The sequence below is a fragment of the Meleagris gallopavo genome, chromosome 1 (assembly GCF_000146605.3).
Source record: "Meleagris gallopavo isolate NT-WF06-2002-E0010 breed Aviagen turkey brand Nicholas breeding stock chromosome 1, Turkey_5.1, whole genome shotgun sequence".
NCBI lineage: Eukaryota > Metazoa > Chordata > Aves > Galliformes > Phasianidae > Meleagris > Meleagris gallopavo.
In genome coordinates this window covers 38,611,881-38,629,114 of record NC_015011.2, presented here as the reverse complement: position 1 = coordinate 38,629,114, position 17,234 = coordinate 38,611,881, and the positions used below count along the sequence as shown (strand labels likewise).

The 17,234-nt window shown below is 36.1% G+C and overlaps 1 protein-coding gene across 2 annotated transcripts in view; it reads right to left on the bottom strand.

Annotated features, from left to right (window-relative positions):
- SYT1 (synaptotagmin 1) overlaps positions 1-17,234 on the bottom strand; it is a 260,890-nt gene that overhangs the window by 209,793 nt on the left and 33,863 nt on the right. For both annotated transcript variants that reach the window (XM_010708424.3, XM_010708439.3), the window contains exon 2: positions 8,401-8,462. The gene's annotated coding sequence lies outside the window, so the exon portion shown is untranslated. The remainder of the gene's footprint in view (positions 1-8,400; positions 8,463-17,234) is intronic.

The following is a 17,234-nucleotide window of genomic DNA, read 5'->3' as shown; positions in this document are numbered from 1 at the left end:
GAGAACAAAGATTGAAGCTGAGCTGCAAAGAATAGAGTAGTCAAGAGCAAAACAAGGGTATATAAACAGAAATGAAAGGCAAAAGAACCATCAGAAACAATATAGAGCTAAATGTTACGGTAGTACGTAGCAGATTAGGATAATTATACCACCGATTTCCTCTTCCCTACCCCCATGTCATTATTCAGGCTTTATCTGTAAAGTCTGCTGCATTTCCCAGAAGAATGAGTAGGGGAGGCAGGGAGAGCTTATATTAGTAAAAAAATCCAGCAAGGAACTCTGATGTTTGCAGAATCTGTTCACAGACTTACACAGGCATTTTCAACATGAGAAAATACCAAGTGAACCAGTATTTTTTTTCTAAGTCACATTTAACAACAGAAACAATCTTGGCTTCTTTTAGCACACATAAAAAAAACAATGGCATCTTGTAAGAAGTATGCTCTATTGGACAAACCATTATTCAGAACAGCCTCAGAATCTGAAATGGTAATGATAAGTAATAGCAGTACATAGATTGTAGCTCTTCAAGGACTTTGCAATACTGGAATGATATTGGCTCATTCTTTTCATGCTATTAGCATTCCATTCAAAATACTATCAATGTCACTACAGAGTGAATTCCAACCTCCCTGACAGTTATTATGTGCCACCACATCCACATTTGAAAGGAAAGTGACTGGAGGGGGGGCTTAAACAGGTTATTCATGTCCATCAATACACTCTTGGAAAATTCCAGTATTAGACATTTGGATATCTTCCATGCCACAAATCCCCTCCTTTTTTCTTCTTTTCTTTTTTTCTTTCTTCTTTCTTTTTTTTTTTCCCCTATCCACATAGGTATGTCCCAAACTGTGAAGGAAAATGTCACAAGGAAAGAATCCCTATATTAAATGAAAGTTGGTTAACTGAATCTTTTTTGGAAAAATACTATTTAAATGTTAAACAAGAGAAACACATGAAGGAAAAACAAACTTCCAGCAATCACATAAAAAAATACTGGTCTATCAGCCACAAAGTACAGCCCACTTATGAAAGGGAAAGTACAGATTTCACACTGTCACTGAATGACATAAAGCTGTGAAAGCCATTGTGTAAGATCCAAGGTTGGGCAGGACAGCATTGCACAGCTTTCCACATGCTTGAAGTCACTGACTCATCTTCAGAGGCAATTAGTGGGTGCAAAATTCTAGTTGTCACTCAATATAGCAATCCTGCCCAGCAGATTAATAATATAAAGGACAATTATTTCTTCCGGTGGAAACAATCTTTAAAATATATGTGAAAATTTTACATACAGACAGCTTGTGAAACTTTTTTGTACTACTGATGGCCTACAATCTATATACAACCTACCTTTTTCAAACAACTGTTTTTAAAAGGGACTCAGGTTTCAATTTCTTTTGGTGTTAACTACTATTAATAAATGGATATGAAACTAATCTGTTAAAGATTAGGGTGTGGACTGGAGAGTATACAAAGGCCATAGCTCCAGGCACTGAGACTGCAAATAGGCAAAATTTAGAGAAAATTCAAAATTGACAATGATGCTGAGACATAACAATTCCTTGTTGTACCAATAGCTGTGTACTGCAAACATTTAGATCTTTCTGAAGAGCAAATGGCTTTATATATAATCAGCCACTGCTTCTGTTTTCCTTAAGAAATACCTAAGTGTATAACTACAAAGTTTAGATTTAATTCCCATTTTAAAACCTCCCTCAATGCATATTTGCCCAACAGACCATAACTCTCCAAAAGGAATCATTGTTATCTGCAGGATAAACTATTAACAGTTAAATAGCTAGTGGTTAAATAACTAATAGTTTAATGCACTTTAAAGTCCCTAAAATTGTTTTCCCTGAAGTAGAATTAGATCTTTAAATAAACTCTGTTGGTGTTAAGCATTTCATTTAATGATTCAAGCACTGAGACACACTTCTAAGAGCAAAATCCCATTAAAGATGGTTAAGGTTGTACACTCTAAACGACATCTTACTCCTTTTTTCTTATCTTTCTTCCTAAAACAAATGTTTTCACTTGGCATCACAAGCTATAAGGATGAGTAAAATCGGCTTATGGTATAAGTGCAGCTTGGGCACTATTTTTGTTAGAAATGAAAAGGTATTGGGAGACCGATTATAGGAAAGATCAAAGTATACCGCTGTACAGTACCGGCAGAGACCTCCAGGCTATCATGCATCTAGGATTGCCAGACTACAATAAATGTTTGGAAGTTATCTCTGGAAGCTCCCACTCCTGGATCAATGTGACTGCATGAGAATCTCATCTTTCAATGAAAAATGCACTTCAAATCTTTAGATTTTGGAGAGACTGAAGCACAGTCATGGAAATCAGGTAGTGATGAGAAAAATTCCCAAATATATGGCTCACTTAAACAACAATCTTAATGGCTTTCACGGTTAACTAAAGCATGTTTCCAGTTGAGATAAGAAACATGGCCTGTATGTTATGTGCATTACAACCACCATGTTCAAAAATGGAATCATAGCATCACCAAGGCTGGAAAGGATTACTAAGATCATCCAGTCCAACCATCCACCCATCACCAATATTTCCCACTAAACAATGTCCCTCAGTATCTAAATGTTTCTTGAACACCTCCAGGGTTAGTGACTCCACCACATCCCTGGGCAGCCCATTCCAGTGCCTGACCACTCTCTCAAGAGGAAGCATTTCCTGATGTCCAAGCTGAATCCTCCCAGCACAACTTGAAGCTGTTCTTAGTCCTGCTGCTACATGAGCCTTCAGCTCAAATCACTGTTGTTACATTAATTAGCACAGCTACAAGAGTCACAAGTAGTGAACACATTGACCAAATGTGGTAAAACAGACCTTGTACAGAGGCTCCTCTAATGGAAAAACCACATCTTTGCTTCTTTAGCTTAGTACAAAATTGAAGTTCCATTACCTTTATATTCAATATATTCTAGAGAATTCCAAAACTCTTGCTGATTTTATGCAATAAAAATACCTGCAAAAAAAAACTTGCTATATTAATTTCCCATGACTGAACCAAGGAAAAACATTTTCCCAATTCTTCATTTTTAATTTTCCTAATATTTATTGCAAGAAGAAAAATTCAAAGCATATTTTTGTACATTTTGGTAATCAAGATAAATATATAAGCTTTATATCATAAAGTATATTTTAAAACTGGTATACATTCAATCAAATAAATGCTGTCAATATACTAGTTACTTAAAGATATCACTGCATACAGGTCAAAGACGATGCATCTTTTTATTATTGGATAGACTTACTTGAATGAGTTTCATTCACATAAGAAAAGCTGTCAAAATGTAATGTTTGTGATAGCTATATGTCTTCAAAATAAGAATTACAGCGTGAAACTTCGAAAGAAAGAAATAAACAAGGCCATCACTGAAGAACAAACTCATACTTGGAGATGATCCAAAGTGTTACTCAGCTACCACCAACTCCATATGTGGGAGTCACCTTAATCTTTATGTGTGTTATCACTTGTATCATCTTAGCTATTTTTTTGAATTAATCATAAATGCCAAATATCTGAGTTAATAAAAAATTGTATCCTTCCAGTTCCTAATCAAAGTTACATCACTACAAGAACAGTGACAGAATTGGCTATCTCTACTGCTTTACGAAATGGTGGCTGGAATTCACCTATCATGAACTGGTAGTTTTTAAAAGAGGATTGTGCAAAGATAGTAAGAATTACAAACAAAAGGTAAGTATTGACTAAAACTCTCTTTCACAAGAAAGAATACAAAAATGTCACCCAGAAGCATGCAACGTGGGATATGTCAACACCTGACTGTACTTAAGACAGAGCTGCAAGAGTAGTTGTCAACGTCAGCAAAGCTGCACTGTGATGACACAGTATAATTCTTACAGAGATTTTAATCACAAATACTAAGTACAACTGTTAACAAAAAGGTAAAAAAAAAATTACAAACAAATAATCAATCTCCCCGTAGATAACTCAGAGGCATAATAAAAACTGTAAAAGAAAGGGAAGCTTGAAGGTAAAAATTCTTTCTTATATGGACCACAGAAGCTGTTGATTATACTAGATTCCTGGGAGTTGCCACAGTAGTGGCCAGCATACACGCTATCATTTAATGCAAAATAAACCTCTTTTAAATGAAAAGCTGAATGTGACTCTGAAGATCCTGATCATTAAAAAAAAAAAATAGCCAAGTTGATATTCCATGTAATGTCCAAAAATAGCAAATTATAGTATAAGAACATAGCACATAAGAAAACGCTTAAACATTAACCCTATGACTGAAACTGTCTTGTGAAATTCCAACAAAGCTAGCAAAGATTTTGCATTTGAAACTTAATGTGCAAAGGTGGCTTAAAGCCTTCTGCAGTAGCATCAGCCAATGCTTTTGGCTCATACACTTGAAAAGGTGCTCATTTATTTTGCTATATTTTCATAGACGTTGAAGCAATTATCAGATATGCATGTTTCAGAATAAATAATTACACTAAGATGGAAAAATGGATCATACATCACAGATTTGAAATACAGAACTTCCAAGTAATAGACAAAATATCCACCAGTAATTTATTTAAATGTTTAAATTCCTAACTGAAAAAAAATAAGATTACATGACTTCTGGGGCACTTGGAAAACACATCATTTGAAAATGTGTCTAGAAAGGTATGTGTTTACCAATTGAAGAAAAAACTGAGAAGCTGCAGAAGATAAATTAAATAGTAGAGAGTAATCACTCATGGTGCTAAAATGATAGATGACAACTAAACTGAAGTCCCAGAGAAGCACATACACAGAGCCATTTTGCAAAATTAGGTTGCATAACTAGCATATCTCAAAGCACTACAGAATCTAAATCCGTGTCAGAGATCTCACATTAAAAAATGCAAAGCTGTAGCTCTAATATACAATCGATATAAAAAGGAAAAATCAGGTTCTGAGGCACAGAATTTTAAGCCAAAGAGTCACAGAGAATATAGCACACTGATGAGTCTTAACATCTTAACCAAAACAGAGACAAAATTAAAAACAATCCTTACATCATGCAAATATTACTATACACTTCGCCAGAAATTCATACTTCCAGTGTGGAAAAAAATAAATTAATGGAGAAGTGAAACTAATTTAGGGGAAGACCTCATTAAAGAATTCAGGTAGTGTGAATACTCAAATGAACTCTTTTATCCAAGCCTGCAGTATATGCACATGAATTTTAATGGGCAATGAGAAAACCTGGGAGCACAGGGAATGAGGGCACTTCCATGCTGCTTCTAGATTATTGCACTGCAATGAGAGATTGAAATTGCAATATAAGGGAAGATTATTGTGATTAACAGAGAACATTCAGAAACCATAGGCTCATTTCCCTTTGAAGGCTCATAAATTCAACCTTTACAAAACTGACCCTTCCAAAACCAAGGAACCTTTCATTTAGCTGCTTCGTCTCTGGTACATTACATACCTCTGGATATAAAATGTAGAATGGTACAATATCAAACACAGCAGGCATTTGAAATACCTTTTAGGATAAACAATGACAATACTGCATGTTTGTGAGCTAATGATAACTGTAATATGAGCTTAGTTCCTCTCCAAGTACTGGGGTCACACCACCCATACAGACATTCTCAGCAAGTCTAACTTCTCTGGGCCAATGGCAGCAGAGCATGGCTGGGTCGTTCCCTTTGTGTTAGCTGTTCATCTGTGCAGTCTCCTAATTCATGTCACTTTACTTGAACTTGTCTTTATTGCAAAAGAAAAATGAAAAAGTTGACAGCCACCAAAGACGTCAATTATAACAAACTAAAGTATATGGCAGATTAAGTTTGATTGCTGCTAACTACTTTTTTGGAAAGCTTACAGCCAGATTTCTTCCCTCCTCCACAAGAGCCTGACTGATCTTTTGCAGCATTCAACATAGACAAATACTCTTGCATTTAAAATAAAAACAAGAACTATTTAAACCTATCAAGTATCTTTTGCTTATGTAAGACCTTAAATAATTTTATCTTCTTTCTATATCTGGAATCCAGTAGTTTTGCCTTTGGCATTGGATATTTTATAATTTAGCTTTTATTTCAGGAAAACAGTTGAGAAAAACATTATAAAATGAGGACAATTCATCGATCCCAGTGTCAGAAGAATGATTCATAGCTTAGTGTATGAATAACATACAGTTTACAAGGATGGTTTGAAGCAGGCTCAAAGGTAGCACACATGAACATAGTGAAAGTATAGCCTGATTCAAGCTGGTAACATTGCTTCTCACTGATGATGGATGAAAGTTAAATGCCATTTTATTTCTGTTTTATTATTCTAATTTCCCATGTATATTCCAAAGAGAGTATTAAATAAATTACACATTACAAATGTTAAATAACCACAGTACAGTTTCATTTCTGTAATTATATATTCATTGTTAGGTCATTTGAGGTTTATAATCATAATGCCATGACTGATAAAATTAACTGATGGACACTATGAAAAGGTTCCATCAACCTATTCTGCCAGCAGAAGAGAGAGAATTTGTATGAGATGGAGTACCAATAAGAGTTGATTAATTTTTTTCCACTGTACACAAATAAATCCATGCTATTCTGAAACAGCTGCCTGTGAGTTCTGGCCACTTGACAGAGGAATAATAGTGAAGAGAAAATGTCTGAGTGTCTGCAATAATGATATTTGCTTTCTACAAACAGGCCTAAAACGACCTTGGGATTTTTTATATTCATGTATCATTTGATTTCTATGAATTGCTTGAAATTGCTATTATTTATACATGTTTCTATCAGTAATCTGCTGCCAAAACTTCAGATCCTGGGCAATAGCATAACTGCTTTGTTTTGAAGATACCCCATGCATCAAATCACAACTCTCCAAACTTCCAGCATAACTTTCCACTAGTAAAAACTGTTGGAGATGATGCATATTACTATATGTTGCAACTCTTCACAAAATCCTCAGATATAGTATAGGGCATTATATAGGGCATTATTCAGCATAATATTATCCAGTAACACCAGTAATGCCTTGGTGTGTAGTGTTTCATACTAGAAATAGCAAGCTCAAAGCTTTCCAAAGATCTGCATTCCACAAAGCAGAAACATTCTGCAAGGCACTTCTGCAAACAAAAGATGACCCTGTGTGGGAGATGTGAGGAAATGCTATGAAGTTGGAGCAGGTTAGTTGTGTAGGTATATGAGAGGAAAGCTACAGGGTGAACAGAGCTATGATGCATGCATGAAATATAAACCACATACATAAAAATGTATGTTTCATTATAAGCCTATTAAATGCCTACTGGTAGTTTGGTACATTGTATAAATAACTATAGATACACAGCATCAATTTTTCAAAAAAGTATTACACTGCCCTCAGGTTCAGATAAATGTCACACTTTTTCCTTTCGTGATGTCTGATGAAATGGAACACTGAAACTCATCATTGATCAGAGAAATTCCTTCAGTTTTACTGTCAACCATATACACTGTAAGTAGAATGGTGTTGAATAGCACATATTCTCTGCATACTACAGACTGTCCACTACCTTCTTAAACAAAGTTGAAGTGTCTATTAGCACTTAACAAAGAAGAACCATTAAGTGTAAACTGTTAATAGAAATACCTTAATACGCATTCATCAGTTTTGGTTCTTGAAAGATATTACTGCCTTTCATTACCCAGTAGTGTAGTTCAAGCATACACGCTACTGCTTTTCCCAGGGCAGTAAAAGCAGTGTGTGTTCTCTGCAGTATCCCAGCTGATACTTCACCAGGAACCTGAGATGTTTTTCAGACTACATCAATAGCATCCTCCACAACACAAACACGGCTCGTTCTCTTGGTTCATTCTCTTCACAGCCCATGCAGACAAACACTGTAAGCTTGCAGGCGATTGCTCATACTGGGCAGAGAACGTTATAGCTCTGATCAGTGCAATTCAGTACAATTAATCAGTGATTAGGTGGATAACACAAAGCCATAAAACTCTCCTGTTCACGTATCCCCCCAACAGGATCTGACTATTATACTGATCCAAAACCTAACTACTCCTCTGCAAAATTTCTGGTGTGAGCAAATGTTAGTGTCATACTACTTTCTCATAGTAGCTTCTAGTGTTGCAATTCACTTCTACTGAGAAGAAAAAATCAATTGCAATATTTTCAGTATGGGCAGTGATGAAGGTACAGTGCATGGATTATCTGGGCCTCTTACCTAAGATGATTATAGGATTAATAAAAACCTACTCCCGTGACATGAAACTGAGTTGAATAAAGGGAAGAGATGCTCACTGCAGTCATTTTTTACACTTGCTAAAAGAACTGTGAACAGGAAAAACATGAAAATGGAAGTACAGACAATGATCAATTTTAGAGTATGTAGTCAGTTCACTTACTGTTCACAATGCAGACTGTTTGCTCAGCTTTCTTCTCTTTGTTTACTCAGGATTCCACTTTTCTGTAAGAAAAACATATACATGCATTTATCATCCACATAAAATTAATTAGTTGGTTTCATTTGTAGCAAAAAAGTTTACCATTTTTACATAAAGCTTTGGTTTACTCCAAGATTTGAAGCCTTGGGTTTTGTGAAAGATCCCAGAAAAGAAGAAAATCCATACGGCTGCATTTCCTTAAAAAAACAAACTTGCTACTCTTACGTAGTGCAGTAGAAGCAGACATGGGAAATCCACAGGTTCTGGGGGACAAATCCCTATTGAAACCTCACACAAATTCTGGGCACCTGATTTGCATTTGAACACCTGTGGCTCTCCCCAGTTCAGAAAAAAAGACAGGTTTTCACATTCACCGCACTGGCAATCCACCTTAGCTGGATTACCCCATGAGGCTGAGGAGGTAAGGAAGAAGCAATGTGTACCTCCAAGGACAGCCACAGCTCTCCACTGCTTCCAAGGGGCAGGGGGATGGGCAGCAGAGAGGTGTTTGATTCTTCACTCCCACTGCTTCATGCAGATAATTACCATCATAAGCAATGATCACAGCACACCAGCTGCTGAGTCTTTGGCAGTTTACAACATCACAGCAGAGATGAATTTTAAGGCAGGATTTGAAGGAACACAGCATACTGGCTCTGCAGATTTTTACTATTAACAGTTTTCTCGAATAAAGGTTGCATGAGAGAAGGGAGAAAATTGGGACTGATGTGCCAAAAGGGTTGCAGTAAGGGCAGCAGTGATGCTGAGCAGGCAGGATCAAACTGTGAAGGCACTTAAGGGCAAACATGACTAATTTCAATGTGGTTCAATGTGGTTAAAAAAGGGAGGCAAATGAACAGTTCTCAAGATCGGTAAATGTATTTTCAATTTTACATCAACTTTTTCAGACGAGAACAAAATTGCCATTACCTGCAATTGTCAAAGTACATCACATCGACCCTTACTCTGCACTTTAAAAAAGTCAAATTGTGATCAGCAATACACTCTAAATTAACTCAGAAACCATCTTTAATGACGCAAACAATAAAATATTCAGAACATAATTGATTTAAAAATCTATTTTTCCCTTCTTTTTGATAGCAAGTTAATGTTGTCCTCTGTATGGTTCCTTCAGTACCCAAAATATCCCAGAAAGTACTCATTTTCATGTTAGTCTACTGAAATATCCACTAGGCAACACGTGTTTCTGCTGTGAACTATAAGGTCTGTGAGTCTGAAGCAGAGAGTATTACTTTGATATTGACTTTTAAACTTTCTAAAACTATAAGGATTAGCTCTTCTAAGTGCCTACTTTGTTATGCCCTAGAGATCCATAAGGAGTTGTGGAGCTATCAAACAGTGTGAAGTTAGCAAGATGATGCTAAGAAATCCCTGTTTCGAAAGGGTTTTTAATACTTCAGATTCTGATGCAGAACACAGCTCTGGGTTAAAGTCACTTCTTTCCTAGGATTTGTAAGACAGCTGGAAATAGTCTTAGCAGGCCTGGTGCTCCTTATCAGCTGTACAAAATGGAGTGGTACAGGCTGTAAAAGACCTACTCTAGACTACTGTACTCAAATGCCTATTGAAGGGATCCAGCACAAATTTTGCCTCCCTCTACCATCCACATCCTCCCAAACTGAGGGATCTGAAATTCAGATATATTCAATGAGAGGTTTAAATTAAAAGATCTAATCCCAACCTTCTCCCAGGGTTCAGAGCCAAAGTTTTGGTTCAGGTCCCTGCATACATCTTGCATTTCAGTAGAGGTAGCTCCAAGTGCCTTAAAGAAATTAACACAGAGAGTCACACCTGCACATCTTTCCCTGTTTCTCTAAGCTGTCTGTGTCAAGCTGTGTTGTATTATTACTTAGCCTTTCAGAAGATTAACTATTTCCTTCTGCTGCAAATACAGAAAGTGTAAAGAAAGAGAAGATAGATGTTTACTGGAGCATTACTTGGAAATAACCAAACAAGAATGTAGTTCAAATTCTAGATTAGAGAAGCAAATTTAAGCAAAAGCGTGATTAACTGTAGAGTGGCATTAAGTGAGAACAGCCAGGCTGCCTGCCCTCATGAAGTTCACTGGCAGTGTTTCTGAAACATATAGAAACCATAATGTAGATCTGGAACAAATGAGTAAAAACCAATCAATATCATCTAACAATAGTCATGGGGACTAAAAAGCAGCACTCCTTGCAAAGCTAATATACAGAGAGAAGTAAAGGAAACCAAAGACTTGTATTGGTAGAGAAAGATAAAGGAAATACTACAGAAATTCAATGAATTTCTATACTTCCTATTAAACGCAGGTTATTTTTTATGAGAAGAGTTGGAAGATTAATTCATTCACCCTTGGTTATGTACTCCTGTGGGTCTTCAGTGCAGGAGATCCCCTGCAGTGACAACTATATTTCCAGAGCCATAAATAGCACCTGTCATACTGCTAGTATCTTTCATGGCTCCCTTTTCATTTGAGTAACATTTGCAGGAAAAGACTTTTCCTAATGAAAACCATAGGAAATATCAACAGAAACACATTTTGATATGCTTGCATACAAGCTTGTAATATGCCCTTGGAGCATAATCTATACTTCACAAATGATATCTACAGAAGATACTTTAGGACATGTAATTTTAGGGTAAGTAATCATGTAAACGATCTGCAACTTATGTTTCAGTTAGTCATAAGGATATGCAAAATCAATCAAAACAAAACCTTTTTAGTTGATTTTAAATTCTCTGTTCCCTGTTACATTTAGCGGTAATCACACAGTTACAGCAATAGCCCCATTAAACCGGGATAGAGGAATGAGACCTCTAAAATAAACAAAATTCAGTCAGCCACACTGAATTTAATAATATACATGCACATTGTTGTCTGTGAAATGAAATCCCACTCCACTGCAAGGGAGACATTTGTTGTACTTTTTCTCAGGAAACTCATTTAACTCTTGTAGAAACAGTAGATTTACATTTATTACAGGTGACAAAGAACATTTTCAGTATCCCAAATGACAAAAATAAGTCACATAAGGCTATGACATGCTTCATTATTCACTCTGAGCCACAATATGAAAGACAAAAGGAAAGCTGCCTGGTAAATAAAGTTTTTGTCAAGATCTCTTGAGCCATCTGCAGTTTTATTATTCTATTCCTAGCTCTACAACCAGGAAGAGATGTGTGACCTTTTATAAAGTGTATGAAGAAACAGTTTTTGTCTGTTTAGGATTACAGACTAAAATCTCATTAGTAGAGCATATGAATATTATTTGAGAATTTTTTTCTCTCTTCTTTCAGAAACTGAGGAATAATCTTGCATACAGAATCTCTAAACTCTGGAGTGACAATATAACGGTATTATGGTTTTCTGAACATTCAGAAGGACAACTGGGCAACAGTTTTTCTATAAAAAAATAAAAGGTGGGGCAATCAGGCAGTTTTGGGAGAGTTTTGGTTTTGTGAGAGCTGAAACTGAGTCTAGTTTTGCCAGGGAGTTTACTCATTGTCCTTCAGGTCTGAGTACCTCCCTTCATCTGTCATATCTGGGAGGTTTTCAATAAACCACTTGGAAGTGATGGGTGGTAAAATGAAAAATACAGACCAAGTTTCAGACTAAAAGCAGCTGGTGTTTTGCCTATTGAGTTTAGCAGTGCCGCCTCAATATTCAACTTCAGCAGTGCTAGGAATGAAAATGGGAATTTCAAAATTTTTTTGTCAGCCTTACAGTAACTTATAAGAGAGGGGAAAAAAAAGATTAATTGAAAGTGGATGTTATACAGTATTATGAATAGACGCATACCCTGTAAAACGGAAAACTGAAATCTGGGAAAATGAGGCTAGCAGTTGATTATGAAGTGTAAATTAGCTAATAAACCAGTACAGAGTCTGGGTAATTTCTAGTTGCATAATGTGCAATAAATTAAATGTATTTTGGAAAAAAAAAAAGGAGTAGTGGGCATTTATTAATTGTTCCACATATTGAAACAGAAATCTTTCATTCATACTTGATAAACTTTGAAGTCCTTGATCATATGCATACTCTAATACTTTATGGGTTTAATTTGCTCAGCATAAACTTTTTCCTGTGAATAACATTGATTTTGTCAAAGCCTCAAATAAGACACAGAACAGATCTGAGGATTAGTTTAGAAGGGATTTAAAGCACACACTGTGAATCCCTATACAACCACCACTTAAAACACTATCCGTTCAGGCCCAGATGGATTACTATGGCAACAGAATCCCAAATACCAGGTTTGTGACAAACAAAAATGTAAATTATTGATGAAGTTGTTGCTCTTGGACACCCTCCTATTCAAATACCAAACCTTATGGTTAGAGTACAGAGAAAAGGTTGATATGCAATTTCCCCAGCCCAGCTAGCACTAATCCCAAAGGATTTCATTAAATCTTTTGGCTTAAATTTTTATTCTTGGAACAGCAGTCAGCAAGCAGGGATTACATCAAAACAGGCACTATTGAGGTCATTACTGGCTGAATTCAGGCCTTTAATATAGCAGAACAGCAACTAATTTTAAATATACCTCCACAAAAATAACAAAATAGCACTCATCTAAGCTACCATATATTACATAATAGCAATCTTTCCCTTACCCATCTCCCTTGACTCTTTGCCAGTCAGAATTGATGGACAACAGTACAGAATAGTGGAAAACAGCACACACGTTACTTGAAAGAGATACACGTATGTAAAATATAAACATCAAGTTGCAGAAAAATGGACAGAGACTCAGTGGTCTTCAATATCTTGTGAGTCAAAAAGCTAAACTAGAAAGTCCTCTAATAAACTGGAAAAAAGTATTTATTGTCATATTTATAGCAAATTTAGTGAAAAGTCTAGCAAATAGCCAGTCTGATCAGGGAATAATAGTGGTAGGATAGCTAAGCAGTTCTATGGACCACTTCTTCTGGAAAGCTTCTCAGACTGTACACAGAATGAGATTAATTCAGTGAAAACCACAAAGAAAAGCACTCAACAGCTCTCACAACTTGGATTGCAATGGTCTGGCAGGTTTTAAAACAACCCAAAGCATTAAAAAGTTTCAGAGATGTGTGCCTGCCATTAGGTGTCAGTGTACAAAGTAGAGACGGCAAACTTCTGCCTGTCAGAGCCTGATACCAAATTCTCTGTCATCTCAAAACCAGAAGGAAAAAACAGGACAGGGAGCAAGTTAGTGGATGCAAGCTGCTGGTTTTCCTAAGTGAAAGAAAAAGGCTCATGGAGCGGGAAATGAAAGAGGGAAGACAGAGAAGTAAAATGTGCTGCTTTTTTAACACAAGAGAGAAATCTAGGCAAGAGAATGGAAAATAAAATATAATAAAAGGATAAACAGAAAAAAAAAAAGAAATCAAAAGGAAAGGACATACAAAGAGGGAGTGAAACACTTGTTGTCACAGACAGATCTCCTGTTGCTCGGCAATGGCCTGTCCCAACTTCTGCTTTACCCTCATGCTTGACTTGATGTCAAAAGAGCCATCCACTTTGATATTTTAATCAAGCATACTTAGGGCAGTATATATATTATAGTATATATATTATTATTATCTATATTATAACTACATGATCAATAAACAATCATATGAATCAATAGACACCAAAAGATTCTCTTTTTATGAAAGGAAACCTATTGAGTGATAATATGGCCAATGACAGTACAGTGACAAATCAGTATCTGAACCAACTTCAGTTTATGCTCCTAGGACACCTCTTGACCACTCACAGGAACATCAAAAGACCATCAGGATTTTGGGCAGTACTTGCATTTTTTCTAGCTCATATGAAGGATCCTATATGGCTCTTCCTCTTTTACCACCCATTTTTCAGTGAAGCTATTGTAATCCTTCTGTATAAATGGGATGTCAGATGTGGCAAAGATATGGATATGCACCAAATGTGGCACAGGCACCCAATAAATCTTTCCATTAAAGCAGACGGGCTGGATGTGTTCACACTATATAGGGATACTTCAACCACTTTGCTCCTTCTGCCACTCAGTATCTGTGGAGCTGCTCTGGGCAGAATCTTCACAGTGCAGAGCTTGCTTTTGCTGCTTTATGATTGCTGGTTATCTCAGCCATTTTCTTCACAAACTATAATTTTCAAATTTTACAAAAAGCACACATTCTTACATTTGAAACTATAAGCACACGGTAATACTACTCTCATTTAAAAGTAATAAAAGGCCCTAAGAAGTTTATCAGAAGGTAACTTCATTTTCCTAAATGAAAGCTTTCAAGAGTTCAGCCAAAACAACCGGCACTCCTGATACAACACATCAAATTTAATTCCAAAGGTTTTCAAGCTGGTGAAAAACGATGAAGAATTGTCAGTATCTTCCAAGTCATTTCAGAATAAGGAAATAACTCCTTCACAAGTTGTTTCATAACAGTATTTACAATAGATTTGATTATATGAAATGATCAAAAAGTAGTTCCTAGTAAAAATTGATTTCAGAAGTCATATATAGTTATAGTTATAGACCAGGATTTATAAGTATATTGAAGGCTATTAATCAGTCTCCCAAATCCTTCCTTATGAAGGATAACATAGATTTTTACATGAATAGATGGTGTGTATTTTATGGAACTAACACAAGTTGTCTAATTGTAACTGTAAGAACCTCAGCACCTTCAACGCATACTTGGCTGTATTTCAGTGTTTAGAGATTCACAATCAACTTGCTTTTATCCCAGGACAAAAGAACTTGCTGCAATACCCACTGCAGGAAGTGATTATGCATTACATAACATTGCTGATCTTTATGTTCTGAGAGTTTGGTGTGAGGCTTTTAAATTTATTTCTCTATTCTGCTTTACAAAAATATTCTAATGTGCACCAGCAATTGAACCATGAAACCTGATACTGAGTATGAGCACCTCAGCAGATTAAGCAATGTAAACTACGGGTGAGTTGTTTTAACTGCCTTTCTATACTACCCTAAAAAGACTTAGAGTGACAACAAACTTCGATCTTTGCTGGCCATTTAAACAAATTCCTTCAAGGAAAACTGTGTAGAGTAAAACAGATAGCCTATATTCTGAGGTTCACTTGGATATATGCACTAAGAGAGGATAGTTCTCTGCATGAATAATCTTAGCCTACATTTACTCTAATTTTTATTCATGATGTTAATTCTCCTAAAGAAAATTGTGAAAAAGAAATGAAATGCACTCAAAATCAAGTTAGTGTTTACTGTTTCCTTCACTAATTCAAAAAAGGTTTACACACTGCTGTGATTTTTGGTAAGCAACAAAACATCCTATGAGAAGAAGAAAGTCAACTCCCAAAGCTGCTGCCCACCCTTTCTCATAATCATTTTAACGCCGCTTGCTCTGTACCCACCATGCAACATCCTTTGTTCCACACTAACTGCTCTCTGCTCTCTTATATCTTCCTGAAACTATGTGAGGATATCTGAAAAATACTTTTTCTGAACTTCATGTGAAATTCCACTGCTCTCATGATTATAGTTGACAGGATTTTTTTTCTTTTTTGAGGATTTTTTGGAATTACATTTTTAAATAATAAGAGAATGAAAAGCTATCAATTTAAATTATGATTTTCCTTTAGAAATAAACATTCATTTCTGCAGTCATCAGCAGCAAAGAGTGAAAAACTCAAATTAGAAACTGAACTGGAAGCACTAATCTATTAACAACAGAATCACTAAATATACTTCCATGTTTGAAAGATTTTTTCCAGTTAGAACATATATTTTATTAATACAATTACAAGAACAAGAATTGCTTCTGATCATTTGCTGATTTAACATTAAGTGAATATTATTATAATGCATACAGACAGAGAGCTGGGGCTCTTCAGCCTGGATAAGACTCTGGAAGGTCTTACAGCAGCCTTCCAGTACCTGAAGGTGGCCTACTGGAAAGCTGGGGAGGGACTTTTTATAAGGGCATATAGTGAAAGGATGAGGCGAAATGGCTTTAAACTGGAAGAGGGTAGATTTAGACTAGATAGTAGGAAGAAATTCTTTACTGTGAGGATGGTGAGGCACTGGAACAGGTTGCCCAGTGAGGCTATGGATGCCCCTCCCTGGAGGCATTCAAGGCCAAGCTGGATGGGGCTGTGAGCAACCTGGTCTAAAGGGAAGTGTCCCTGCCTATAGCAGGGGGTTGGAACTTGGTGATCTTAAAGGTCCCTTCCAACCCACCATTTTATGATATAATTCTATGAAATAAACAGTGAAAATTCTTTACAACTCCATGGCTAGAGAACTTGGATGATAAAATCACAACCATTAAGTTAAAAATCCAGACATATTTGCAACTTTCTAATTATTTATGTTAAAAATATAACTGTGTTATTTCTATCTTTGATACACTCGCTACAAGAATGGATTACTATCCTGTCTGTTGTATTAACAACTCCAAGACTACTGAAAAACACAAATTCATCTTGTACCCTCTCCTTCATTTTCCTCCGCATATTGGAGTATTAGCTTTCCTTACAGTTAGTAAAAAAAAAACCAAAAACTACTACAAAGTAAATAAATTCTATTCTAATAAGTTCTATATTACAAAAGCCTAAAGAAACCAAAACCAAAATGGATTAGCATGATAATAACACTATTCGTGGAGATGCCCCCGGAAATTAGAGAACTTAAGACTGTTGTGTTTTTTAAACTGTCTGCTATATTCACATTTGTCACAGTCTACTTCTGACACTGACAAGTGTCATCTTTGTTTATTACTGTCCGGAACATTGTTTTTCCAGTGACTGTCATTGCAGCAGACAGCCCTGTCTCCTGGGGGAG